Source organism: Macaca nemestrina, chromosome 3 (genome assembly GCF_043159975.1).
Source record: "Macaca nemestrina isolate mMacNem1 chromosome 3, mMacNem.hap1, whole genome shotgun sequence".
In the NCBI taxonomy this organism is placed as follows: Eukaryota; Metazoa; Chordata; class Mammalia; order Primates; family Cercopithecidae; genus Macaca; species Macaca nemestrina.
Window position 1 is genome coordinate 22,277,613 of NC_092127.1, and position 27,943 is coordinate 22,305,555.

At 34.7% G+C, this 27,943-nt stretch overlaps 1 long non-coding RNA gene across 2 annotated transcripts; it reads right to left on the reverse strand.

Annotated features, from left to right (window-relative positions):
- Positions 1-588: 588 nt before the first annotated feature.
- LOC139362149 (uncharacterized) lies at positions 589-27,663 on the reverse strand. 2 transcript variants are annotated; one of them, XR_011620486.1, is made up of 5 exons: positions 27,622-27,663; positions 25,297-25,454; positions 23,655-23,703; positions 22,589-22,737; positions 589-676 (listed from the first exon to the last, which is right to left on the reverse strand). It is a non-coding gene; the product is annotated as an uncharacterized lncRNA (long non-coding RNA). The 2 variants fall into 2 exon arrangements; XR_011620487.1 differs by having other exon boundaries at positions 589-679.
- Between the last annotated feature and the right edge of the window lie 280 nt (positions 27,664-27,943).

The window sequence follows — 27,943 nt, forward strand, 5'->3', positions numbered from 1 at the left end:
GCATGTTAAAAGTCACAACAGTTACAAATGTTAGTGTCATTATCATTTTACTATTTTTATATACTACTTTTACTTCCTATTCCATATTACATATTTGATTTTACTTAAGCTTTACTTAAACTTTTTTACTTAAAGTTTCCCACGGAAACTTTCAGTCTCTGGCTTTTATTTCTTCATTTTTTTCTTTTTCTTCCTCTGTCTCTCTTATTATTTTTTTTTGTTCTCCCTTTTAACATGATGCAGTTAAGCTAAACTAGTAGTACCGCACTGAGTAATTCCTCCTCCCCAGCAATGAATAATATCACTGTTAGAGAAACTTCAACAAAGTGCATATCAGACTATTTTGTGCATTATTATCGTCTACAGCATAGGAAGTATATATATATATGCTAATAGTCATATGGAGTGTGTTACATCACAAATTTTAGTATTAATAATAATGATAAAAATAAATTGATTTTTTGAAGATTTACAAATTGCAGGGCCTTTGCATTGCCTCATTTAATTCTTATTGTAGTCTTGTGGATAAATAAGACTGTCGCAATTTCACCTCAACGCCAAATCTGAAAGAAGTGTATGTAAGCATACCTAGTGTAGGAAGATGAAGATCAAATCCAAATGCACATGTCTCCAGAGACTTTGCTCTTAGCGTTCACCTTCTTCTGTAGAAATATACCTACTAAGATAAAAGGATATTTTTTTTGCTAGGTTACTACCTTCCTATTTCTAAGTTCATTTATTCTATAAGCATATATTTGATACCATACTGTGCAAGATACTGAAAGAAAGCCACAACAATGCGTAATACAATACAAAATACAAATACAATGCAAGTAAGTATAAAAAAGGGCATGAAAATTGCTTATTTGTACATAAATATAAAATGCTTTACATTAGATTGTATTTAAATTTAAGGAAATTTCTAGAATAAAGCATAAAGGCATACAATTACACAAAATGTTCAGAAAAAATTAAAAAGTTTAGGACTTTAATAAATCACTGTTTTAAGGAAACCAATTTCTAGATTTTTACCTTTCATATGCATTATTTCTTTAAAAATCTGCACAGGAAATCACCTATGGGGAAGATCTTGAAGAAATTATCTTTTCCCATCTCCCTTTTTGTAATTGCCTTTATTTCACACTTAAAAATGGAAAGCATATCCGGAATCTTCCTGTGACACATTGTCGAAAGTTGTTACACCTCTGTGGTACCATACAGAAGGGCATTTACAAATATTGATATTGAGAGTGTGTGTAAATCTTTCTCATTTACAAGTAACCAACTTTTGCAAGCAAGTAGTTTCCAATCTTTGCTTTCAACAAAATGAAAGTCTCAAGAAAAATCATCTGATGGGCCTTCAAAATTAAATTTGGAGTATAAATGACCTTGTGAATTCAACAAGGAGTTCAAATTTGTTTAGTTACATTGGTATAAGAAATTTCTCTCTGTCTTGTATTTTAAAAATTGTCAGTCTTTATTAATATAATAAGAAAAATAACAATAAGGCTGGTGCTATATCCTGTGTCATTCCTGCAAAAGTTGACTTTCATTCATAAATAAGTGAAATACTATGAAAAAAGAAAACTCCACCAGTCTTATTATTAGATGTATTTAGAATGAAATTTTACTTTTTCTGTAATATAAATATATCAAAATCTGTAATGCCTTTAGGTTGCTTTGATTATTTTATGCTGATAATTTAAATAATATCCCAAGCCAAAAGAACTTCTCTATTAAGTGAAGATGTGCAAAGAACACTATTGTTGTATTAAATTCATAAGAATATTCTTAAGCAAAATGTTTGGTATGTCACAAATTAAACGATTATTTTCCTATGCCAATACTAATCACTTGCTTTCCACACTCTCATTTCTTCTTGAAAACAGTGTGCATTCTTCTGTCGTTGGGTCGAATGTTCTCGATGTTGTTGTTTGGTTCTCTTATTTTGATACTGATTTGCTTTTGTCTATCTAGTGTTTCCATAAATTACTTAGTTTGGGTGTGGAAGTCACACACTACACCTGTGAATCTGTTAGGTGTTATTAGAGATCTATCAGGGTTTGCTTCAGTTATTTTGAAACCCTATTGCTTGGTGTATATATATTTATTTTTGTTTTGTCATCTTGATAAATTGAGACTTATATCAACATGTAATGTCCGACATTGTCACTGATAATATTCTTTGCTCTGAAGTCTACTTTGAAAATAATGTTGCCATTTCAGATTTCTTTTAATTAGTATTTATATGATCTATAGTTTGATATTATTTTGTAACATACCTATCATCATATTAGAAAATATTTTTGGTAGGCTGCATAAAATTGGGACTTAATTTTTGTATTGTCTCAGTTTTTTGTATTTTAACTGGTTGGTTTAGACTAGTTAGTTTAATGCAATTATTTATATCTGATATTTTCATTTTATTATTTGTTCTTTGTTGTTTCCCTCTGTTTTTTTAATCTTCTATTTCTCCTTTCCTGCTTTCCTGTAGGTTACTTCACCTTTTTATAGTATTTCACTTTGATTTCTGCATAGTGTTTTTCAGTATATCTCTGTGTTTTTTTAGTAGTCTCTCTAGGGATTACAATGTACATAAGTAATGTATCATAGTCTACTAGAATCAACATTTTATTACTTAAAGTGGCATGCAGACTATTTACCAACAGTTAGGTCCTTTGATTTTTTCTGTTTGTGATATAGTGGTCTTAAATATTACTCCTACATACATTGAAATGTTAAACAAAGGTTATAATATTTGCTTTCCACCATCAAATATTATTTTAAAAACATAGGGAGAATTGCTCATTTTCTTTATCTAATATCACCCCTTTCTTTTGTTCTTTGTTCCTGATGTTCCATGTGTCCTCCCCTTATTATTTCCCTTCTGTTTGAAGAAATGTCTTTATCTATTATTTTAGAGCAAATCTGCAAGTCATGGATAATCTTTTTTTTGTTGTTTTATTTTCCCATTGAGAATATGTCTTTTTCACATTCTATCCTGAGGGATAAATTCTCAACTGAGAAATTTTGTTTCCAAAATGAATTTTCTCTCTTTTTTTCTGGGAAGTTTTAATGAGATATCTGTTACATTTTGATTAGCTATCCCTCTACAGGTAATGTGTCTGTTCTCTCTGGATCCTTTCAAAACTTTTTCTTGGCCTTTAGTATTCAAAAATTTGACTCTGCTATTTCTTGACATGAATTTCTCTGTGTTTGCCATGTTTGGATATTGCTCAATTACTTGAATCTTTAGGTTTACATCTTTTTCTTTTAATTGGGGAAGTTTTATGCCATTGTTTTATTTTTTCACATTAGTTTTTATTTTATTTTTTTATCATACCCTCTTCTTCTTGGGCTAAAAAGGACAAGAATTCTAGATCATATCTATTGTCCCACAGGTGTTTGAGGCTCTGTTCATGTTTTAAAAATCATTTTTATGTCTTTTATGAAGATTGGATATTCTCTATTGTTCTATCTTCAAATTTGCTAATTATTTTCTCTGTCATATTCATTGCACTAACACGCTTGTTCAGTTTTTAGTTCAGTCATTGCTTGATGAAATTCTAAAATTTCGATCTGGTTCTTTATTATTTTGTCTATTTCTTTGTTTGGACTTTATATTTTTCCATTTGTTTTAGGAGTATTCATAATTGTTTGTTGGAACATTTTTATGACACCTGATTTAAAATATTTGTCAGATAATTCCAACATTATGTTATCTCAGTGTTGGTATTTGTTGATTATCTTTCCTCATTCAAAACTAAGATTTCTGTGGTCTTGTTAGCAAAACTAATTTTGAATTATGTCCCGAAAATTGTGGGTATTAAGTTGTGAGATTTGGGTTCCTACTTCAATCTTTTACTTTAGCAAGCAGTCAACCTGTTAGGATCGGAATGCACATTCTTGCTCACTTTCATGGGCTATGGTTTGAATATCAATTTAGTTTTCAAAATATTTGCGTGCAATTCTGGTCTGCTTCACTTGTGTGCTACACAGAGGTGAATCTGAGAGGTTGGTGTTATTTCAAAAAACGGTTTAGTGTTTTTGCTCTGTCATGTCTGATTGGTTTTATACAAGGCCCTTCAAAAATTTTAACAACACTTCATACATAATTCAAATAATTCTTTTCTTCAGCTCCCACCTCTCTGTAATCCTTCTCCAAGTCTTTAACTGGAAGAGATCGGGAGCTGTGTGTTTGTTGTCTTTCTCTTAGCATGAGGCCGGGAAAGCCAACAGGGCTTCATTCACTCCAAGGGCTCTGCAGTGCTGTAGGAATAAGGAGGGGGACTGACTCATGACTGCAGGGTGGAAATGGTTGGCAAGGATTTGTTGATAGTCTATATGGTCATAACAGTCAGTGGGAAGACAGAAGGGTTTAGCATTTTGAATAGTATTCTTCCGGAATGAGGAAAATTTAGCCAAAAAAGTTTGGTCTTGTAGGAATGCTCATTTTCTCATCTTTTTATTCCTCTTTCAATGTCAATATTGTTTTATGTATTTTGTGCAGGGTATTTATTTGTAATTATATATACAGTAGAATGGTAATTATATTTACATAATTACTATATGTGCGTGTATATAAATAAATATATGGTAGAATGTTCTTGTTTTATTTTGTCCAGAGCTACAAATTTTATCTATTCTTTTTGTGTTCTGAACAATATATTTCTACAACATAAATAAATACATAAACAAAGAACGCCACCATTGTTTAGGCTGACCAAGCCAAGAATTATAAGACTGGTTTCTGTAAATCTTTAGAATTTGTATTGTCTTCCCTATTGCTACTCACCTGGTTCAAGCACCACACCTTGTTCATTATTTTCTTCTGTGATTTAAGGCAGAATCTTCATAGGTACTCTGCTTGCCTCTCATATTTTTCTGTCTCAATCTATTCTCTATGTTCAAATTTAAGTGACTATTCTAAATTGAAAATTGTATCATATTACTTTACTTGAAACCCTCAACACTTTCCCATTTCCATTAGATAGACGTCTGTAACTCTCTACAAGGTTGTGTGCCATGTGGGTACTCTTACCTTTCCACCCTCACTCCTACACTTACACACTCGGCTCCAAGTATAATGAACCACTGACACTTCCCAACTTGCCAAGGTTTTGCCCCTTCTGACACTCACTCATCACTTTGACTTCGGTATAAACAATTCATTCTGATATATTAATGCACATATCACCAATTTCAGAAAAACTTCTTCTGAAGTGCTCCTGTTACTGCCCATACAGAACTCATAAAATAGCACTTATTATTCAATATTAATCAAATTTCACCCTTGATTAACATTGCCTTCCTCAATAGACCATTTCAATTTGTTCATAAGTTTATCCCAGACCCTGATAAATTGTAACTCTAAAAATATTTTTTAATGAATATATGTGTGATAGAAAGGTTTAGGTCTGGGTGACAGAGCATACAATGGTGTCGTATATAAGACAGGGGACCAAGTAGGTGATTCAATTGCCTAGCAGACAAATTACAATGAGCCTTTCTTTGTACTTGGTGACTTTTTGTGGCAACAGCACTTCCATTTTCATATAAGTGCATAATAGTATGGGAAGGTCCAGGTGGGTCTGTATGTTGGTTTCCCACATGAGTCAATTGCAGTTAAAAGTATGTATAAATCAGCACAAGATAAGAAGACTTGAGGCTGGGTGTGGTGGCTCACGCCTGTAATGTCAGCACTTTGGGAGACTGAGGCGGGTGGATCACAAGGTCAGGAGTTCAAGACCAGCCTGGCCTACACAGTGAAACCCCGTCTCTACTAAAAATACAAAAATGAGCAGGGTGTGGTGGCACATGCCTGTAGTCCCAGTTACTCGGGAGGCTGAGGCAGGAAAATCACTTGAACCTGGGAGGTGGAGGTTGCAGTGAGCTGAAACTGCACCACTGCACTCCAGCTTGGGTGATAGAGTGATACTCTGTCTCAAAATAATAATAATAATAATAATCACTGAAAATATTTTAACTTTATGAGAAAGTAATGTTTCTTATCATCTGAAGTCTGGACATGTTTAATTGAAAAATACACACTATTATGAATGAATTGAGTCAGACTTGCAACTGAAAATCCAGGAGAGCAAAGAGAGTTTGAAGAGGTCAATAACACAGGAAAAAAGCATAACTCCCTTAAAGAGGTTGAATTAATGCGTAAAAAGTATTGTTAGTCCTTGGCTCTAAGTTTCTAAAATGCAGCATCGCTTTGAAGTTATCCTTTCAAAACCTAATGTGTACAAAACCTAACTCTCTAAGTTGTTAAAATGTATCAAAAGACACTTGTTATAAAGGAAATCTGAGAAATTTTTTTTTAGGAAACCCATGAAGACACTGAAATACAGCTATTGGTACAGTATTGTCTCTTTTTAAAAATTGATCGTATTAAACAAGCAATACAGAAAAAGCCATAATGGTAAAAAGCACTGATGAGGTATTGTGTTTCCAGCCTGGCATATAAGGAGTTCAGAAGTACACACTCCATCCTAACAAGTAAAAAGCAGAACAAACTGAAAAACCAGTAACCTTTCTTAGATCTGTCAGAGAAATGAGGCCACAGGTCAAATAGCTGCCTGCAAAATTGGAAAGCTAGACAGATGCACACAGAGAATCACAACTTACAAAGTAAAAATAAACAAAAACAAAAACTATAGTGGAAACTTCCGTGAGGACAACTTCTGGGGTAGGAAAACCTGAATTGCAATTGATAAATTCCTGGAGGCTTAGAGTAGGCAAGTTTGAGAGTTAAACATTCCTGTAGAACCCAGTCATAGCGGGGACCCTATGCTTTCATGAATTTTACCTTTAACAGTTCAACTAGATTCTCACACTGAATGTTGGAGAAAAAAATCCTCTCATACTTCTTGTGGGAGAGGGGAAAAGTAACACTTAAAATATGCCAAAGCATTCTGTTCTCAGCAGCTTGAACTGAAGCAAAGTTAATTTAACCCAGCTTAAACTGTTGGGGAGTTTTCAGGGCCTAAATGACCTGTGTGAAGAGAAGTATCCAACTCCAGTCATCTCTAGCCCCATCCATTCTGGGGAACAGATTTTTAAAGTTCACAAGACAGAGGCACAGGGTCACTGAAAGACTGAAAATCGTAGAATTATAGAATTCACCCCCAACTCCACACTTTACCATCACATTAAAGTACATCACGCCCAATAACCAGGAGAAAAAGTAAAAGTTATATTAAAAGGCAAATAACACAGTTTGAACACAAAGAGCAAGCATCAGAACCAGACAAGGTAGGGATGTTGGAATTATCAGACCAGAAAATTTTAAAATATGCCAAGGGCTCTAATAGATAAAGTAGACAGCATGCAAGAACAATGGGCAAGGTAAGCAGAGAGATGGAAAATCTAAGGATAAAATAAAATAAAATGCTAGAAATCAAAAACACTGCAACAGGAATGGAGGATGCCTTTGATGGCTCAGTAGATGGAGCCCAACTGAGGCAAGAATAACTGAGATTGAGGATATCTTAATAGAAACTTCCAAACTTGAAAAGCAAGTGTAAAAAGACTGAAAATAACAAATCCCAGAACAAAGATTAGAGAACTATGGGACAACTGGAAAAAGTGTAATATACATGTAATGGGAATAAAAAAACAAGACAGGAATATAATAAATATTTAAAGCTATACTGATGGAAGATTTCCATCTGTTAATGTCAGACACCAAACCACAAACCCAAGAATCTCAGAGAATTCTAAACAGGATAAATATTTTAAAAAATACACCTAAGCATACTATATTCAAACTTCAAAAAATCAATGATAAAGATTAAATATTGAAGAAAAAGCTAGAGGTGGTGGTTGGGGGGACCCCCTACCTATAGAATATCAAGGATAAGAATTATATCAAATTTATCCTCAGAAACCATGCAAGCAAGAAGAGAGTAGAGTGAAATATTTAGTGTTGACAGAAAAAAAAATAATGACTCACCTACAATTCTGTACCCTGTGAAACTGTCCTTCAAAAGCGGAGGAGTAATAGACTATCTTAAACAAACAAAAATCAAGAATAGTTTGTTGGCAGTTGAATTGACTTGCAAGAAATGTTAGAGAAGGAAAATAACATGGGTCAGAAACTCGAACCTACCTAAAGAAAGGAAGAACATTGGAAAAGAATTAAGTGAGATAAGTTATAGAAGGAAATAACGAATAAATCAGAGAAGAAAAATAACATGGTCAGAAATTCGGACCTACATACAGAAAGGAAGAACATTGAAAAAGAAGTAAGTGAAAGTAAAGTAAGACCTCATTATCTTAACTCTAGTTGTAACAGACAAATACGACAAACTATTCTACTGTATAAGTCATAAACATTTATATTTACTTATGTTGAAAAAGTGAATTAATAAGACTGTCAGGTAACCTGAGAAAACGTCTCTGAGACTCTTTGCAGGCAGCAAGGAACACCATTTCTGAAAAGTGAAGGGAAAAGAATTGGCAAGAGGGAGAATCCAAACTACAATGTCTTATTCTAGACATAATGTATAAATGAAGTCATGGAATACAGAAATTCATCAGAAACTTGAAAAGAAGCAATGAATCTGAATAGGTAACAAACTTATTTGTTACTAGACTAGGTCCTTATATAATTGTCTGTGAAGGAAAGTATTTCATTGCAGAACAGAATACTACCTTAGTAGAGCACCAATTTAATACAATTTTTTAAAAATCTTATAAATTTTACTTTTTATATTAGCATTCTCAGCAATGACTTTGCTTCAGAATGGAATTGCATTATGAGACTCAAAACTGAAAAAATGTCATGCAAAATATTAGAAATGTCTGACTAATGTCATATTCTAGCAATGTTAAATAGCTAAAATTATTTTTAAAAATCTCAAAAAATAAAAATGCTAGAGCATAAACTAAAACAAAATATTGCTTTGTTAATAATGGTGTTTGTAAGACAGATACACAAAGGTGCAGCTCATGTAAAACTAGTTTGCATTTTATGGTCTAGTCCAAGGTCAACAAACTTTTGCCAAAGGCTAAAATCACCATCACAACCACCACCACCACTACTCCCTTGTTTTATAACTAAAGTTTTATTGGAACACATCTAAGTCCATGTTTCCTTATTATCTATGACTGGTATTAGCGTGGTCTACAAAACCTAAAACATTTACTCTTTGGCTCTTTACAGATGATGTTACTGATCCCCTGGTCAAGCCTGAAGGTTTGAAAGAGCTTCTATTTTCTTATGAACTCAGATTAAAATCTTAGGAACTTCCACTCCTCTGGCTAGCCACATAATTCAGAAGATAAAAGCATATTTAAAAATAATATCAGTCAGGAGTCCAACAGAAAACACAGGCCACCCACATTTAGATTATTCCAAGATGATTTTTCAATAAAACAAATATTTATAATGGTATAGATGGTTATATAGCAGAGAAGCTGCTTCTGCAAGAGCCAGAGGTAGTCAAAAGAAGAGGCAGGTACCAGAATACAAAGCAGGGGGCGGGGGGAGAGAGAGAGAGACTTGTAGAGAAGATTACCTTGAGAGGAGCAGTAACCTTTGGTTCAAAGACATAAGAAGCTTGACTGACTTAGCAGAGAAAGAGCTAGAGCAATAAATCCCTGACCTCCTTTTCCCGTTCCCTCCAATATTCCACTGTCTATCTTATTGGGATTTGAAATAGAAGACAGGGGGAATAGAAACCAATACTTTCATTGTAAACCGGGTCAGCATCTTAGGGTAGAGAACAGAGTAAGAAGGGTGAGAAGTGGATCAAGAAGAGATGAAAAGACGTTAAATATGACTAGAGAAATATGATTAACTTTTTCAATAAGTGGGGTACCCAATCAGCCATTATCAAAACAGACCAATCGATGATGTTCAGACTAACAGATTGAGAGAGAAAGAGAGAGAGAGAGAGAGAGAGAGAGAGTATGTGTGTGTGTGTGTGTGTGTGTGTGTGTGTGTGCACGTGCGCGCGCGCGCGTGGACGCACGCAAGGAAAGAGGCAGGAATTGTTAGGAAATTCACCTCAAAGTCTGTGCAAGTGCACACATGTGTGTACACACACAATAAATGAAGGGAAACAATATTAATTGAATTAACCTATTTTCCCCTAAGTACGCGAATTTCTAACATGATATGACTCAGGTTCTCTAGTTACTCTAGAAGTTTATTGAACGATTTCAGAAAACAACAAAGATATCAAGCTCTCATGCATGTTCTTGCCAAGTCATTGTCTATAAATTATTTAATGAGGAAATTTTCAATTGCAGCTGTGACCAAATTCAAACAATGGCATTAAGTTTTTGAGAACATCCTCTGTCAAAAAGTGTTTATGTAGGTTGCAGCAAATACAAGTTATGCCCATAATCTGTAAAATGAGTCCTTTAATTCTTGTATTATAAATATAAGAAGTAACGTTCTGTAAAAATATCTTCAACACTTAATTAGATTAAGATGTTTTTGTTGGAAGCATAAATTTCATCTAAACTTTTTGTAAACCATGACATTCAAGTTGTTCATCATTATTTCCCTTGCTTATTTCATAGTCAAGAAATTTGTGAACAACTTTGCAGTGGGCTAAAACGATTACTGAGTAAGCTATTTTCTATTAAAAGCTATCTTTGCCTTTCATTTTATCTCAACTATTTTTCAAATCCATTAAACTAAAAAACAGATCCTATTGCAAATGATTTTGCCTATAAATATGCAAATAAACTCTGTCCATTGAAACGCAATTGATTATTCCCTGTGGATACTGACCAATTTTGCATCTATTTGTAAATTCAGTTCAGCATTCCAGAGTGCCTAATATATGTGTGGTTTCATGAACTCTTCTCAGAACCGGTTGTAACACCTCACTGTTCCCCTCATTAATTGATGAGCTAAACGAATCCTTAACACGTCTATTTTATATTTAATATCTCTATGAGTGTCATGATTTTACCATAAAAAAAAGATCTTTCACTAATAGCATGACTAAAGCTAAGGGACATGATTTAGACTGGAGAAGACACATCAGCTTCTCAAGAGGCTTAAAAGATGTTGCTCATTCCCTAGAGGGTAGAAGAAGGATTGCTCAGCAGCAGTTCAAGTAAACATCAATTTAAGCAGCATAGGCTTTAGGTGTCAAGTTGATAAAGGAAACAACTTAAAAAGACAAACACACACAACACTTCTTAACTTGATCTGTGATTTTTATGATCAACTACAGTACTTAGAAAGCCCGCTGCCGAGTACTTCGAAAACACCTCAGAGAATGACAGGGTATGATTTCCGTTCTTTTTTATGGTAGAGAAAAAAGTAATTTTATTGTTGTTTGAATATTTTTATACACATCCTTCACGCTTGGGTTCCCTTATCATGAAAATTGTGGGTTTCCTACTGTTACATACTGTTATCAGGTTAAGGAGAAAAAGTTTACGCCTCATGCAAGATTAATTAGGTTTTTGCCAATTTTAAAGGTACCATCTATATCTTGTAGGCTCAGAGAGAATTTGGCAGTATCGTCAATCACTTCTCAGTTTGCTTTTATACTAGTATATATAAATAATCTGAAGGTGAGCATATTTTGTGTATAGTTACAGAAAAAATATGTTTTCCCTTGGTTTTACAATTTCATGTACAAATTAACCCATAAGAACCTCTGACAATAGCTCAAAGGTTCAACCTATTTAAAATGTGAATAATAAAGTAAATGTTTTAAAATGTGTGTCCTTGTCATGGAAATTATGTCTAATGCCATAACCTAAAGTTATGTGTGATGAGCAATTAGAAATACAGCTCAGATGTTTTCAAAAATTGACGAATAAGTGACACTCTGGTTTAAAGAAATAAACAAACAATAACAACAACAAAATGCCGTGGTTAGGATTTAGATCTAGTAACCAGTTGAATGGACATATTGGCAAATGTTAAGGAAAATGACATTCATTAAATATTGATAATAAATCTTGTTAACAATTTCAGCAGAGGCCAGGCATAGTGGCTCACAGCTGTAATCCCAGCACTTTGGGAGGCTAAGCTGGGAGGGTTGCTTGAGCACAGGAGTTTTAGACCAGCCTGGGCAACATAATGAAACCCTGTCTCTGAAAAAAAAAAAAAAAAACAAAAAAAAAGCTGGGCATGGTAGGGTGCACCTGTGATATCAGCTACTTAGGAATCTAAAGTGGGAGTATCATTTAAGCCCAAAGAGATCAAGGTTTCAGTGAGCCATGATCGTGCCACTGCACTGCAGCCTGGGTGGCAGAGTGAAACCTTGTCTTGAAAAAAAAAAAAAAAAAAATCAGCAGAATAGTAGAAACAGTCTTTTCTCATGGCTCAGCCACTAAAGGATAGGGGGAAGCTATCCCTTAGTCCATCCTCATTCCCTATAGACATTAAAGCTTTGAATTTACGAGTTGATAAAAATAAACATAATCTCAACCACATCTTCTTAACAAGTGATGACTTATTACTAACGACCAAAAAACAAAATTATAGTTAGTGGTGCTTAAGTGCAGGGTCAGTGACCTATGGAAACCTTTTGTAGCTTGCTGTTTGAGTCTCAGTGAGTCCCAAACAGCCTTGGAATGTAGCCAAGAAAGCAAGTTTAGAGGCTGTTAAACATATGGTGAAGAATAAACAGATGTGTTCACCCCAGGCTAGTTACTCAACCATTTTCTTCGTTCAGATTAATGCTTTTTCTCAAACTGGAAGGTTATCACTCAAAATGATTCATAGCTATACGGTAGCCCAAATTTATAATTCATATGTTTATTGGTACACAAGGAGATAGTTACGACATCAGCTACCAAGTGGATTTCAGGCAACAAGGTAAATCTGACATTGGCTGCTTCTTTTTTTTTTTTTTTGAGACGGAGTCTTGCTCTGTCGCCCAGGCTGGGATGCAGTGGCCGGATCTCAGCTCACTGCAAGCTCCACCTCCCGGGTTTACGCCATTCTCCTGCCTCAGCCTCCTGAGTAGCTGGGACTACAGGCGCCCGCCACCTCGCCCGGCTAGTTTTTTGTATTTTTTAGTAGAGATGGGGTTTCACCATGTTAGCCAGGATGGTCTCGATCTCCTGACCTCGTGATCCACCCGTCTCGGCCTCCCAAAGTGCTGGGATTACAGGCTTGAGCCACCGCACCCGGCCTTGGCTGCTTCTATTTGTAATATTTGTTGGCATAAAAACTGAATACAAAAGTGGGAAGTTAATTTTGCCAAAAGTAGAATGATTAGAATAGTATACCACTCATCTTTTTTATATGTTGACGTATTTCTCCATTATCTATTTGGGTAGGTGATCAAGGGAAATTCTATAATTTCTGCCTCTAGGGCAAAGTGAATCTGCCTTCATAGGCATTTAAAATGACAGATTTCATGATTGGGGGTATAGGCTTGAACATAAGGCTAAGCATAAAATGCAGGTGTATTTTAAATACCATTCCTCACTTATTATACCCATTGTCTGCATCACACACATATATATACACAAAAATGTTTAAAAGAAATAGAGCACATGTTCTGAATCTTCAAAAATAACAAATTTTAGGTTTGAAGTCTCTTAGGGCAGTTTAAAAAATTCCAATAGTCTTTTGTTTATTGACCATTTTTTGGTACAGAATTCTCATACACTTGTTTCACTAATATAGAGTATTGTCTTTAATAAAAAATTATTGAGATCTTATACTTTCCAATAAGCATAAGTTATGTCATCTTCTCTTTTCTAGATCATTGTGGTCTTAGTTTGCTTAAAAGGTTTATCTTGCTTCAGGGGCTAAATTTTTTTTGCTTTTTATTATTAACACATTTCTACTCACTGTCCACAAGGTGTATCACTTGCCATTTTAACATACCAGAAATCTTTGGAAGCATCACTGCTTCCCATCAGCCATAGGATGTGCTCTGGTTACCTTACTTCTTCCATTTAAGTTCTAGTTCTGCTTACCTGTCAAGGAAACCCTGGTTTTCCCTGGTGAACAATAGTGTAATGAGAGGAGAGGCAGAGCATAGGAAAAGGAGATGTGAACCGTGTCTGCTGGGGTAGTCAGGGTGACACCAGGGACCAAATGAAAGTTTACACTTCTGAATTTTACTAATTATAAGCTTCTGTCATTTTACAATATAATATCCTTGAGCCAGTTTAACTGTATCATGCTTAATAATGGATTAACTTCCAGTACTGCCCACACTTCATATATGGATAGACAGACATGCATAGAATATATATATATATATATATATATATATATATATATATATATATGTGCGTGTATGTGTGTGTGTATATATATATCTCACACAGAGTCAAATCTATATGCCTGCCAATAGCTCTGAATATTGATGTACATTGTGAATAAGCCTGTGACAGCCTATAGGTTGTTTCACGTATCTCTATCCATTCAGTCTCATATTCTATTATATAATCATTTCCTATGTTGCCCTCTGTCTTCAGAACCACAATGTTTCTTCCATGATACTCACTCTCAGCTTATAAACTTTCTTGCTTATTCACTAACGATATGAATGTAAACTGACAGAATATTCCTACAATCACATCTAGTTTTTTTAGGTCTGCCTCAAGCAACACACACGTGTTCCTGGCCATCTAAGGCCAGACTCCGTCGTGCCCTACCTCTCATTTTTCTTGCTTACTCAGGAATATTGCTTCGAGTCTCTTATATATTTTACACATCAGTAACTTTTTCCTCTTCACTGGATTATTCAAATCAACATACAGTCAGAACTTCATTTTCTCTCATATTAAAAAGAAACAAAGAAACAAACAAAAGACTTCTCTGGACCCCACATATGCTTCAAGTCACCTCACTGTTCCTCTGATTCCCTGATCCCTGTTTTCAGTGTTAGTCTTTGATTATTTTTGAATCCACTCCACTCAAGTTTTTGCCTTTGTTATTCCAACAAAACTGTCTTCTTCAGAATCCCAAATTACTGCCATGTTTTTAAATCAAAGGCAAATGATCAAGTCTCACCACGCTTTATCTATTAGCCGTGTTTGGCTCATTTCATTGGTCCTTTGAAATCTCTTCTTCATTCAACTTTCAGGATACTATCCCCCTTGAAAAACAAAGATAGAGTGGCAAGTATGAGGCTGTTGGCATGTTAGAGAGCAGATTCTGAAGGATCCTATGAGTAACATTAAGAAGTCTAGATTACCTGTAAGCCACCCGGAGACAAAACCGAATTTTATGCATAAAAGCAACTCAATAGTATTTGCTTTGGAAAGAGAAATCTGAAGGGAGTATTAGTAAAAAAAAGAGAGAAGAGAGAAAACAAGTTATTGCATTTTTGCTCCCAAATATTCACTACCCAATAAATATCCATTACCCAAATATTCACTACCCAACAAAAGAATTATCCGTCTATGCTCTTTGCAATAAAAAGTGAAGTATCTCTCTCTAGGCCAATGATATTTCTGTATTCATTGTTAGGCTTGGCCATGTGACGTATTTGGACCAATAAAAGATAATTGGATTTGAATTACGCTATGTTCAAGCAGAGGTTTTAAATGTAATTGTGTGATTTAGCTTGCTGGTTGTTTCCTTGCCTTCTGAAGTGAGAACAGTATGTCTCCAGGAACAGTTGTTTCCTTAGTCTGAGTTCTCGAAAGAAAAAACACACAAGAGTAGAGACAAGTAGAGCCTAGCAATCGCAGTGAACCATTGATCTGTAAGCTAGAAGTGCTTTCTGTTATTTTTAAGTCACTTTGCTTTGGAGTTGGAGGGCAGACCTAAGTTTATTTTCAATAAAATAAAGATACTTGGTAATTGATTATTTGAAATATTAACAAAATGGGAGAGTAAAAGAATAACCTGCTGTTAGAGTGAAAGGAGTTTTCTTTCAGAAATGTGTGACTGCTGTTAGGTATATAGTTAACTTTCTTCAGAAATTATATTGAAAACTCAAAAGCAATGGCTATGAAATTAATCTTATGTGAAGCCAGAAAACCACTGACTATGGAGGTGTCTCCTGTCATCTTCAACAGGGTGCAAAACTGCTTGTGGTTGGGAGCAAAATTAAATATAAGGAAACTGTAGATTCTTGGAAATACATCTTCAAGTCAACACACTGGTAATTATAGTAATAAAGAAAATATTATTTCAACAATTATTTCTAAATTCATTTACAGATTCAGGCTAAAGAATGGCAATACTTTACTGCTAACATTATTCAATACATTGGAGTGATATTTTTGCTCAAAATTTGGTTTGAATAATGTGCAATTTAGCACTAAAAATCTTAAACTTGTATCTGGAAATTACAGATTTTCCTTCTTGAAACCAAATAGCCAAGTACCCAACTATAGTTACATGTAATATCTGTTTAACACTTTCCTAAATGATGTAAAAAACTACCTCAATATTAGAAGAGAGGATGTAGCTTGTTGAAGAACAATTAAATTAATTACCTTTTGCCTATACTTAAAAGGTAAAAATGCATAACACAGTTAAACTAATCTCATTTAAAGTTCAAAATAGTCCTGCTTTACTGGCCTTACCTCATTTAATTTTCACAATAACCAAAACAGGTATTATCTTTATTTTCCCCATTAAATAGCAGAGCATAAGTAATTTTCCTAAACTCACAGAATAAGCCAGGCAGCTGGAGTAAAATTTCAATCTATTTGCTTGCTATACATATTTTCTGCCTCTATTGGACAATGCAAGTATTTATTGGAAATATTGTAGCTTGCAATTCATGGATTGAAGTACTATATACAATTTTAACAGTAGCGAGTGTTAAAATTATAATAGATACAGGATATATCTCAGATAAATTGAAGATCCATTATTTAACGATTAAAGCACAAAGTAGGAATTAGTTGGTGGTGATGCATACTGAATTGTTTTGAGAATAATTTCACCGGAAGCCCACTGCACTCCACGCACACAAACATATCCTCATCTCATTGCCAAATATTTTCCATGATTATGTGATTACCAGGGCCTCTTTCTGTTATTACGATACCACCTGCCCACTCAGCATAAGCAATTATTGGTTCCAGGTTGTGTCGTGCCTATGCCACACCTGTCTGAATATAACTCTTAGATTTTGCATTTTTACATTTAGACTTGGGGAAGTTACTCAATCTCACTTTGGAGCTCAAGTTTTAAGTTAGAAAACTTAAGAAATATTAGTGACCACATGTCATTCAATGCTTAAAAAAAAGAGTACTAGTGTTTTCTGCCTCAGGCACAAAAAAAAAAAGAAAAAAAAAAAAGAAAGAAACTAACAGGCAACCAAAAGGAGAGAAAGACATCTTCATGGAGTTCATGTACCTGGTTCTGATTGTTCCTATGTTTCCTGTGTGTTTTGTTTTTGTTTTTTTTTGAACTTGCTTAGATTTCCTGAGGAAATTAATTCCACATTTTATTTAAACTTGTTTGGGTTCAGATTCTATCACTTTTAATCAATATGATCCTAAATAGACAAAATTTTGGAAAGCTTTTATCTTAGCTTAATAAAGTTATCCATAAAACATTTATTACACATTTCAAGGTGAGTTCTAAGAAATTAGATGACACAGATAAAGCATTATTCCTTTTATAATAAAGAGGAGAGACAGACGTTGGTAAGGAGCCACAAAGATTGCATATGTGCACAAAAATTGCTACAAAAAATGACGAACTTTGCCTACTTCATCTAGTCGATATTTGAATCTAACAAAACTCCCGTCATCTTCCAACCGTGTACCCACAACAAAGGATGAATTACTTTCCTAAAAAATCAATTAATCTGAAAACATCCGAATAACATCAAAATGAAAGTCTCTGTCACTTACACATAGAAAAAGATAAAATGACAAAAAGTATCCCCATCTACTCAGCCAGTAATATGGAGCAACAAAATAAAAAATACAACCACAGCCTTCATATTTAGCCTTGAGATGACTGGAGATTATCAAAATTTTAACTCACTTCTATAAAACAAACTGAAATCTGGAGATTAAACATAACATGTATATGTATGCATAAATGTATATATGTGCATGTGTTTTTGAACATATATATATTTATTTTTTATGTATCTAGTCTCAACTATAACAATTCTCATCACTACCAAAATTTAAGTTTTTTTCTGAATTACAAAATTTAAGTTTTTTTCTGAATTACTCAAGGAAGCTTAATAGACTGCTAAGAAATTGTCACTTTGCCCATCTTCTATTCACTGCTCTTTCCCTAGCCACCAAATCCATTCCTGATACAGAGTAAGAATCAATGGAGAATTGCTGAACAACTGATAGATCATATTAATAAAAATAATATTAAATAATATTGAAATGAGATTCCCAAGGAGCAGTGAAAGACGTAAGTGTGACATGATTGGAGATTATCAAACTTTCATCAAAGTTATATTATCAAAGATGCAGTTTCTCAAGAAGTAATGAAAGAAATATGTGAACCCTGTAGCAGTTCATGGAACATTATCTAGTTTCTGAAAAGCCCAGCATCCACCTAAGTATTATGGAAGACTTCATCCATCAAACCAATATTTTGAGCTCCAGTCCTATCTTCATACTCATGTATTCTGACCAATCTACAATCACAATAAGATGGAAAAAGTAAAACTGAAAAACAGAGGCAAATAGCAAACAAAAAAATAAGTATATCACTACACTGGGACAGTAGCAGCAGAATATGATTGTATGGAAGTTGGTGACCTGTGGCGGTTTACAAGAACTGTGTGAGAACCCCTGAAAATGCTCACATCTTACAAATATTTAACACAATATTATTATTTTCCTCTTTTTCTGTTTAATTAGGTTTATCTTTTGAGATTAATTTTTTAGGGGAACAAAATTAAGTTCTCCAAGAGAGAATTATTTATTGAGCCTGGATCTATGGGAAGTATTATGTTAGAACAAGGAAAAAAATAAAATATTCACATTTGGGAGAAGATAGTTTGTAACGTTAGAAAAGAACCATGTATTCAAAAGTAATTGTCATAGAAATTGTTTTGGTTTTGGTCAAATATACATATATATGTATATATATATATATGCGCATATATATGTATATATGTGCATATATATGTATATATGTGCATATATATGTATATATATGTGCATATATATGTATATATGTGCATATATATGTATATATATGTGCATATATATATACACACACTATGTATATGATAAGGAAATCAAGTAATATATAAATGATATATCTCATTAATATATAAATTATTTTCTTAGAAGTCTGATATAAGAAATAAAACTTGAGAACTCAACAAAACAATAACTTTTTAAATAGCATTCAATAAACTCTTCTCACAAAATCTTTGAATTTTTCTCTGACTCAGATTTGATCTGTCACTTAGAAACACATACTCACTGAATGGCAAAACATGTTGTTTAACAACGTTAGTGAGAATATATAGTTACTTTGAAAATCTGCCAATCACATAATAGTGTGAGGTATTTGAAAATTTGATTAAACTGTAAAGCATTACACTTTGATGTCTTTTTTGTTATTTTAATCCTCACTATAGCATAACTTACTAGGAGTACATTTTCTTTAAAAGAAAACATGTTAATGTATTCATAATGAAATGAATATTTGCATTTCAGCCTGGATTTCAAAAGAGTTTTTGAAATCTAAGTGGATAATTTAGAGTTTTTCAAAAGAGTACGAATTGCTCTGATATTTGTCCACTGAGTACTCTGAATTCATCCTGGCAATATTAAAGAGAGAAAAGAGAATACATCAATTACTAATGAGTTTTATAAAATTGAATCCAAGGCATCTAATAGAAATAAACTGAGGATATATGATGAAGTGAAAGGAGAAACATAGAGTCACAAATTAAAATTGACTTCCATGGAGTATCACTACAGCGTCACTGCCAGCAAATAATTATTAAGCATCACATATAATATATATAGTGCTAAGTATGATTACTCTTGGATATGGTAAAAATATATATGTATATGTGTGTGTATATATGTATATAAGTATATATGTGTGTATATATGTGTATATATGTATACATATGTACACATGTATATATATGTATGTATATATGTGTACACATACATGTATGTATATATGTATACACATATATACATACATATACATGTATACACACACATATATACATATATACACACACAGACACACAAATAAATATCTTAGTAAAAGTCGAAACCTAAATGTTAACTTTGGGTCTTTAAGGCCTATATTAATTATTCTGTGTACCACTTTGTATTCTATGATTCCAAAAACTTGTATCCCTTCTACAGGCAAAATATCCTCACCTTATTTGAAGGTCCCCAACAGTCTTATCCCACCACAATATTAGCTCAAAGTCTAGGATCTCGACCTAAATCATTCCTAGTGTGGATGAGGCTGCCAGGGCACAGTTTCTTACATACGTTTTCTAGAATGCAGCTCTTCTTTATCTTCACACTTATGAAACTAAGGAGACAAGTAATTTGTCTCCAACATATCAATATAAAGTTCGGGTAGGTGTAGAATATTTGTTCTTCTCTGTTCAAAAGTAGAGGGAGCAAGCAGAGAGGCACAAATGAATCATCGATTTATAGTAATTCTGAATTCCAGCCTGGCGAATGCTGAAAACGTATTGATTAGGTTTCAAGCATGTGAATAGTTCTCCACGGTCCTAGATTCTGCACTTCGGGATCTGGCTTCTGTTCTTCGGGTCATGCTTCCCCTACCCTAAGCCGCCCATGAAAAGTAGCATGGGTTTGCAGATGAGTGGTTTTGTCAGCCCTGCTTCAAAATTTCAGGAGAATTTCAATAGGATTTTGTGGGTCCAATGACCTCTTTACAATTTATACTGTCTCTGTTCCTTTTAGTCAAAGATGTCATCGTTTCTATGGCTGTAATCTCAAAATAATGGTGGCTCTTCTGTGATTTTTTTTGGAAGAATTATCCACTTAGATTTCAAAAGCCACAGCCACAAGCGTCTATGATAAGCCCTTCTCCACCTGTTGAGCTCCTGTTGAGAGTGCTGAGGGATAACAACCTTAAGCTTCCTAGATGACCAATTGTTTAAATTGAGAGGATCTGCGGAGCACACCCTTAATCTCCTCAGAGAACCTTTGATTTGGCACCACCTTTGGTCTTTCTGTCATCTTAACAAACACATTTGCAGTCACATCCCCAGCTTCATCTTAAGACCATGTATTTCTGGCAATGCCCCAGATTCAATATTTGCTCAGAAGCCAATTCTTAATTTTGGCCTGATTTGTCATTTGGAAAGGTTAAGAATTTTCAAAATCCTCAAGACTTGACTCCTTTCCATTTTCCAGTTCTTCCTTCAACTTATCTTCCTATTTTCACATTTTACACTAAGCAGCACAAAGAAATCACATGTCACATTCAACACTTTCCTTAGAAATTCTCCTTAGTTAGATCATTCAAGTAATTAGGCACATTTTCTACCTCACACTGTAGTGCAGGCAGTCACATTGCTAATCTTTTTGGCACTACATAACGCAGATTTGCCTTCCTGCAGTTTCCAGTAATACATATTTTACCTCCTTATGTGGCCTCAACACTGTCTTCAATGTGCAAAATTCTGCAGTCTGTTGAAGGCAACGTAGGCTTTTTCTAATACACTTCACAAAATCCTTCCAGTCACCACCCACTCACTGCTCAGTTCCAAAGCCACTACCACATTTAGGTATTTACTACGGCAGAACCCAATCTTTCAGTACTAATGTTATTATTAGTTACTGTATTAGTCAAGTTTCTCTAGAGGGACATAACTAATAGGATTGAAGTAAATATGAAGGAGGGTTTATTAAGGAATATTGACTCACACGATCACAAAGTGAAGTCCCACAGTAGGCCATCTGCAAGCTAAGGAGCAAGGAAGCCAGTCCGAGTCCCAGGACCTCAAAAGTAGGGAAGCCAATAGTGCAGCCTTCAGTCTGTGGCCCAATGTCTGAGACCCCCTGGGAAACCACTGGTGTAAGTCCAAGAGTCCAAAAGCTGAAGAACTTGGAGTCTGATGTTCGAGGGCAGGAAGGATCCAGCAAGGGAGAAAGATGGAGGCCTGAATACTCAGCAAGTCAAGTCCTTCCAACTTCTGCCTGCTTTATTCTAGCTGCACTGGCAGCTGATTAGATGTTGCCCACCCAGATTGAGTGTGTGTCTGCCTCTCAAATTCCACTGACTTAAATGTTAATCTTCTTTGGCAACACCCTCACAGGCACACCCAGGAAAAAAACTTTGCATCCTTCAATCCAATCAAGTTGACACGCAATATTAACTATCACAGTTACCCATTACTGCATAACAAATTACCCTATACCCTAGCATCTTACAAACAAACAAATTTAGCATCTTACAAACCTAGCATCTCACAAACAAACAAATTCCCAACCTAATCTAGCATCTTACAAACAAACCTAGTACCTTACCCAAACAAACCTAGCATCTTACAAACAAACAGATTTCCAAAACGATTATCTCATAGCTTCTGTGGATCAGGAATGCAAGTATCACTTAGCCAGCTGGCTCTGTTTCAAGGTTTCTTACAAAGCTGGCAATGAAAGTATTGATTGAGCTGTGTTCTCATCTGAAGGCTTTTCTGGGAGAATATCTGTTTCTAAGCACACTCACCTTGCTGCTGGAAGGATTTGGTTACTTGTAAGCTGTTAAACTGAGAACCTCAATTTCTCACTTGTAGTTATCCAGAAACCTCTCTGCCATATGGACCTAACAACATGTTGGCTCACGACACAGCAGCTGGCTTCCCTTAGAACAAATGGCTGGGAAGGAAAAGAGAGCACCTCAAAACAGATTCCTCTGTCTTTTTGTAATTTAATATCAGAAGTGACTTCTCACTATTTCACACCACCACCGTCTATTTGTAGTAAATGATACAATCAAAGTTTAAGATCAAGAAGTGGGAATCATTTAAGTGTAATTGAGAGGCTGCCTACACAAGATTCTAGTCTGAAGTTTTTCCTCCACACCACAGTAGGAATTTATTATTACATTTATTCTGTATCTCTAGTGACAAAATCTAATTGTGCAAATGCAACACATTAATGGAATTTTTTTCTTCTGGGCAGAATATAATCCATTTTACAATAATGCGTTACATTTTCATAAACAAAGGGAGGTAAAACCGGCCTATGTTAGGATTTCAAAAACTATTACTTTTAGTATTCTATTAGTATTTTCATTATTATCAATATTGTTATTTTGAGATTGATTAGAGACAATGATTTATGGATCTTTCATATTTTTATGTATCTTATGTGCAAGGGACCGACGTACTTTGTTCCAGAATATCTTTTCAATTTTTGTGTAGTGAATAGCTTTGGAAGGTAGTGTGTCTCCCTCTAGAGCAAAGGACAGACAGGCTCAACATCCAAGATACCAAATTTAATCTCATCATTAAGAGCCAAAGTTAGACATACTGTCAATTTTTAAATTTTTGTTTTCTAAACTCAAGGTTACTATTCTGTAACACAATACTCTGTGCATGCAGGTTACACGTGGCCAATACTCTGTGCATGCAAGTTATATGTGGCCAATACTCTGCATGCAGGTTATATGTGGCCAATACTCTGTGCATGCAGGTTATATCTGGCCTTCGTAACACCGGGACTAGGGCTCAGAAAACAGATACAAATATGCTGATACTCTGGTTACTGCTATTATTATGTGTAATATTTACCTTTCATCTTGGACTCAGGAGTCTTGTGTCTTCAACCAGCATCTGTAAACTATGGCAGATGAATGTGTTAACTTTTAAATAGGGTAAAATCTCAGGCCTTCATTGTTCTCACAATGGTTTTGGTAAAATTTATTAAATTTTCATTAATTGATGAATAATACTCCATTGTGTGGATGTACCACTGTTTGGGTGTCCACAATTCATCTACTCTTAAGCTAATATTGTTTGAAAGATGTTATCTGATTTAATTGTTTTAAATTTTAAAGACCTAGAAACAATTGAAATTGTTTTCCCTCAATTTTGTCCATTCATGCCATTGCAAACAAAAACTATAACTAAGGATTATTGTCATTTGTAAAGTTTTATGTTTATATCGTTAGTATTTTCTAAATTCTACCAGTGTTTCTTTTCTAGAAAATACTACAGAATTTAGATTAATTATATGAGGATATCTTACATAGAAAAAAGTCTACGTATTTGCTCCTGAATGTTGGAAAAATGTTATTACTAATTTTACTTTAAAACACTTGAGTCTAAACTAAGGGATGCCTGCTCATCCTGCAGCCCAGCCTGAGAGCATTTCAGCATCTCATGCACCAGAATGATAAACACCTGTATGCTTGGTCATGAAGTTACTGACCTTATGACAAAGGAAAGTTAGCTTGGCTGGAAGTTTGCTATTGTCTAGCAGAATCTTGATATCTGTGAAATGATAACCCAGTTATTCTGTCAGGGAATTCTTGTACAGGTAGGTGTCCTGTTCACTCAGTTCAGTATCCATCTACTTAATAGATTTATTTAGCATTTTATTAGTTAAGTTATGAAAATAGAAGCTACTCTAGTTATTTTGAGTGAAAAGATATACTGGGAATTAAACAGAATTTTAAAAATCACTGATAAGGTGGAATAAAAAGTTTATGAAGGTTTTCAGGAATTCCTAAATTGTAGTGATGACAAGGTAACCATTACCAATAAAATTAGCCAACTGCAGATTCCAAGTACACTCTTTCCAGGAGAATGCCTGCAAGCCACAGATAAAGGTTTATATTTGCTATCTCTCAGTGCCCACAGACCTGCTGACAGCAGCACAGTGGCATTGCTTTTCTTTTCTGTCTCCCAAATTTTGCACAATCGCCTCCAAAGCACAGAATCTACCTGAAAATTGATGTTAAGGAAGCCTTGGCACTATGGTTTTCAGACTTCACATACCTGTAGTACAAGGGATAATTTAAAAGAATAGAGATAGTAGTAAGAATCAGCCAATGAGACACAGTAAAGTCCACCCTTTATCAGCACGGCATCCTTATTAATCATTTTATTTTATTTTTTTAATTAAAGCATGTTGAGTTTTAAAAACTATTGTTTGAGCATGGATTTAAAATTTAGAAAAGAGAATAAGTCAACAAATGGAAGATATAGAGCTCATTTTTCATACAAGGAGTTTTGTACAATGGAATCCAAATTATGATCATACAAAATGGAATTTTAGACTTTGCATCCCTCTTACTAAGATTAAACTTAGGAGGGTCATATTCCATTGGCTGGCTATTTGATTCCTAGACCTGTGGGTTCTACATTTCCAGAGAAAGTGCTAGGACAATACCCCAAATTCACAAACTATTATCTCCTAGAGGATGCCAACCTGTATTTCAATAAGTCATTCTTCCATTCTATAAGGCCAGATGCTTCTGGATGTTAGGGTTCATTGGTAATGCTGAAGAACATCATAGCTATTATCTCATTATCTTATATTTCACTGTGATGTGATTTCCTCATTCAGAAGCATTTCTGCATAGACTCCTATAATAAAGCATAGGTCATTCAGAAAGTCAAGTGCATAGGTCTGGAAAAGGCATGATTGACAGAGAAGTAAATACAAACTCAGAATGTATTAATTTAATTGAAGATAAATTACTACCTTTTGCTTGCTAGAAGGAATCTAGTTTAATTCACATCTGGTATTAGGCTAGTTCAACTGAAGTATGGCCACACTGGGGAGCTATAAGGTATTTGGTAGTGACCAAGATAGACTCCATGGAGGAAATTCCTTAATATTGAGCCCTTGTATGTTTGTCATTCCTACCACTCTATCCATTCCATTCCCAAGACCAAACATGCTGCGAGAAGCCTAGAAAGTAGGTGTCTGAAGTACATAGAAAAGTTATTTGGATTATAAAGAGCCTCCTCTGAGGTAAGGGCCCCTCGGTAAGCATCCCTCTGCGGCACAGATATTAATTTAGCCTATTCAGAAAAGAGAACTCACTCCATTTTCCCCACTTTATCAGTCTTTGTATTTGTCTTTCTAAGTCCTCGGTTATCAGGATAACCGTTGGTTCTTTACATCTCTATTTTCAGGAAAAGGGGAAAATGAGGTGTTTCAAAATTTTTCCACATGGAAGATTCACCTTCTCCGATGTTGTTTATGGATATCTCAAATGGGATGGAAATATAGGAGTAGACCATTTTCAATTCATGCATGCGTATCATGCAGAACTTTCTGTAGAATAGGCCTAGTTATTTGTTTTCTACTCATTTAACTGACAGCCAAAGCTTCCTGCAGAGACACATGGATATATTGAGACAAGCACTGTACTATACCTGTAACTGAATCACAGGAAATATCAGTAAATTTTTACCCTGAAACTTACTTGAGCCTTGAGTAATGTATTCTAGCTAGATTGTACGCAGATTCATGAATACTCTCATGCCTCACGATGGAGTGCCCCCATGTATTTTTGATTCTGGGGCTACAGTCAACACCAGCTACCTGATTTGTGATAGACAGCTCAGGTTATATGGTTAAATGGCATGGCATCTAACAATCATACATTCATCCTCTATCAGATTCTGATAGAAATCCAAACAGCTGATTTGCCAAGGGAATTGCTTTCTAGAGAGGGAATAGTTAGGCTTGAAATTTTAGTGTCATTCTCTAATTCTCTATTGTAGGCTGCCATCATCACTGTCAGTGTTTCAATTGACCACAGATATTTCAAACATCATAATACCTGCTGGGACACATAGATGAGTGAAAGAACAATGTACTCTTCAGGGTTTATAACAGCTATGTAGCCATTTTGTTCTCTGAATTTCTGTGAAAGTTGGCAAATTTGAGTAAACTAGATTAGATCAGAACAGAATTTCAAATTGTTACGTCTTTATTAGCAATAGATGATGAAAATCATTGAAGGGATTATCGGGAAACAAGTAGGCTGACAAATTAGGAACATAATTACAGTGGCTGAGTTGGAAAAAGGAGAAGGAAAATACTTAGAAAGTCGTTTAGTTAGTCCATGTAGAAAATGTTAAAGTCCACAGTGAAAGCCATTGTAATAACAGTTGAGAAAATGAGATTCAGTTGAGAATTGTGAAGGCAAAGAATAGCTTGATTTAGTGACAGATTAATTGTGAAGGAAAAGAGAAAGGCATTGGATATGATGCCCAGACTATGTTTTGACAATTGATTAGCTAACAGTGTCTTTCACAAAAATAGAAAATACTGTATAAAGAGTCTCTGTAGCAGGACTGATATAGGGGAGCATTCAATTTTTAAACATGCTTACTTTGAGGCCTCATTTGAAACCTGTTAGCTATGTGGGACTAACACAGAGAATAGAAGCCTGAACTGTTGATTTAGAAGTCACCAATGTTTGACTCCTGGCAGTTAAATATGCAGAAGTTAGTAATAAAGTCTTTAAAACTGAAATATAACTGTTGATGTGCAACTAATATTTTGTGATAAAGATGTTATTGGAAGATTATTGGTGAATCTCCCCATTATTACCCCAATTTAACAGTTTAAAACAACCACCATCTTAATATGCTTCAAGATTTTGTGGGTCAGGAATTTGGAGATGGCTCATGCAAACAGTTCTAGCTTAGGATCTCTCCTGGAGTTTCAGTCATTTGTTGACTGGAGCTCCAGTCATGTGAAGGCTGGACTGTATTGTCATAAAAAATAGCTTACTTGCATGGCTGTTGGCTGGAAGCTCAGCTGTGCAGGTGTAGGTGACTGGAGTGGCTACTCATCTCTGTATGAAGTCTTCTTCAAGGCATTATGACCTCAGGGTAATGGGAATAGTTAGTTGATAGCTAAAGGCTCCTAGTTTACTTATAACAGCACAGAGCAGAGTTATAGCTAATTACCTTCTATGACCTAGACTCAGACTGCATCTAGCATCACTTCCTCTGTATTTTCTTAATATAAATGAACACAGATTTTAGCACCAATATAAGAGAAGAGGACATAGATACCCTTCTCAGTAGAAAGAATCTCAAAGATTTTACAG